At 34.6% G+C, this 2,429-nt stretch overlaps 1 non-coding gene across 1 annotated transcript; it reads right to left on the minus strand.

Annotated features, from left to right (window-relative positions):
- Positions 1 to 1,867: 1,867 nt before the first annotated feature.
- Positions 1,868 to 1,974, minus strand: LOC128292141 (small nucleolar RNA R71). The gene has a single exon (XR_008282126.1). It is a non-coding gene; the product is annotated as a small nucleolar RNA R71 (small nucleolar RNA).
- Positions 1,975 to 2,429: the final 455 nt, after the last annotated feature.

The raw sequence follows: 2,429 nt of genomic DNA on the forward strand, positions 1-2,429 counted from the left end.
TCATTCATCATTAATTTCACAAAACTTCTCTCATCTCTCATTCTTTTTCTCTCATTTTTTCATTTCAATTCCCTTGCTCTTGTGCCGATTTCTTCCCTTGAAAAAGGGGTGTTCTTCAACCATTTTGGAGAAGCAATTGAGTGTTCATTGAATCCTTGATCTGCAAGGACAACAAGAAGGAAGAACGGAGCAACGAAGTCAAGCCTCGAAAAACCACCAGATTTGATTCTTGTTCCCTATCTCTTTAATTTTTTTTGTTGTTATGATGAAAAATCTATGCTTATTCATGTTGTTGGGATGGTTAATTTAATCAGCTTAGCTTGAATTTAATTTTTTGGGTTGATTGCATTTCGTCTTCTTAAATTGTTAAAATTGTGTTTATGTTGTTATAGGCCTCGGTAAAATGCTTGATTAAGTAAAATCATGCCTAAGTTATTCTTGCGTTAGGACTGTGAGGTAACTAATGAATTAATTGTTTAAACGGAATGAAATTGTAATTAATTGAAACAGTACTTGATCAATGCATGTTTATTCTTCTAAGGTAGCTGAAGGTTAAATTAGCAATGTATCTGGAGATATTATTGCCTTGCATAACTTGCAAGATTATTGTGATTAAACTGTTTCAAGGTAGGGATACCTTGTTACCTTACATACTCTTTTATATTCTTGTTAGATTTAATTAATTGTTTGAATTGACACAGGGATATGCAAGAGATTAGTTCAGTTTAATGAGTATGTATGTGCAATAACATGTTTTCTTACTAGAATCTGTTTAGTCGGTTGAATTGACATAGATATATGTCAAGAGATGAATGGATTTTGGTATGTAAGTATGTTCATAAGTTAGCAAATTACCGGGTTGCTGTGATTTTATTCGTTAAAATATAAACCTAAGTTTAATAATTCTAGGATGAGAAGTTTAATTAATCCAACACAGTTATATCATCTTGATGAAATCTTATTTTGAAATCGTGCATTAGAACTTTCTTTTAATTTATTTTTTATTTATTTTAATTTTCTTAAGTTTTTAATCACCCTCTTTAAACAAAATATTTTTCTTCACCAAAGTGATTTAAATTGCATTCATAAATAATCCTTTTCACAGTTACTGTGGGTACGATAACTTGACATTTACTTGTCACTTAATTGCTTGTTGCGATTGTGTACGCTTGCAAATTTTCGTCATTCCAAGTTTTTGGCGCTGTTGCCAGGGACTATTTTAAAAAGTCATTATTTGTGAATTTGTTAGTTTACATTTTGGATTATTTTTTCTGTTTAATTTTTAACTTAATTAATTTTTTTGTGATTATTTCAATTGTTTATGAGTATTGACTGGATTTTTGACCTATTCCCTGTAGACCCTGAGATAGAAAGAATTTTTCCACAACGAAGAAGACAAGCAAATTAGAGGAGGACCAAAGGGATGAACTTCAAAAATCCAATCCAAGGAAACGGAGAAAACCCTGCTCAAAATCCTATCCTTATTGCTGATGATAAGGATAGAGCTTTACGACAGTATGCCATGCCAATATTTAGTGATCCTGATCCGGGTATTAGGAGACCCTAAACTGAGGCACAACAGTTCGAGCTGAAGCTAGTCATGTTCCAGATGCTTCAGACAGTGGGCTAATTCAGTGGAATGCCTACCGAAGATCTTCTCCTACACCTAAGACTATTTATGGAGGTGAACGATTCTTTCAAGTTAACTGGAGTACCTAAAGATGCATTACGATTGAAGTTGTTCCTATATTCGCTGAGGGACAGAGCTCGAGCCTGGTTGAACTTATTGCCATCGAACTCAATTTCCACATGGCAAGAGTTACCAGAAAGATTCCTTATGAAGTATTTCCCACCTAGCAAGATTACTAAGTTGAGGAACGAGATCACTGCCTTCCAAAAAATGGATGATGAGTCCTTGTATGAGGCATGGGAAAGGTACAAAGACTTATTACGAAAGTGCCCTCATCATGGAATCCCATATTGCATCCAACTTGAGACATTTTATAATGGTCTCAATGCTCACACGAGGATGGTAGTGGATGCTTCTGCTAATGGTGCTCTCCTTTCTAAGTCTTATAATGAGGCTTATGAAATTATTGAGAGGATTGCCAGAAACAATTACCAATGGCCAACCAACCGAGCAGCGTTAGGAAGACAAGTTGCTGGAATACATGAAGTAGATGCTCTTACTTCACTCGCATCTTAGGTATCATCAATATTCTCAATGCTTAAAAATCTTATTGCTAATGGGTTTAACAGTTTTGCAGTACAACCACCAAATCAATTTGAAAAAATAGCCTGTGTTTATTGTGGGGAAGGACATTTGTTCGAAGAATGTCCATCAAACCCAAAATCCATGTACTACATAGGTAACCAGAACAAAAACCAAGGAAGGAAAGGACTGCAATCCAATTTTTATAACCTATCGT

This window comes from Gossypium arboreum, chromosome 4, assembly GCF_025698485.1.
Source record: "Gossypium arboreum isolate Shixiya-1 chromosome 4, ASM2569848v2, whole genome shotgun sequence".
In the NCBI taxonomy this organism is placed as follows: Eukaryota; Viridiplantae; Streptophyta; class Magnoliopsida; order Malvales; family Malvaceae; genus Gossypium; species Gossypium arboreum.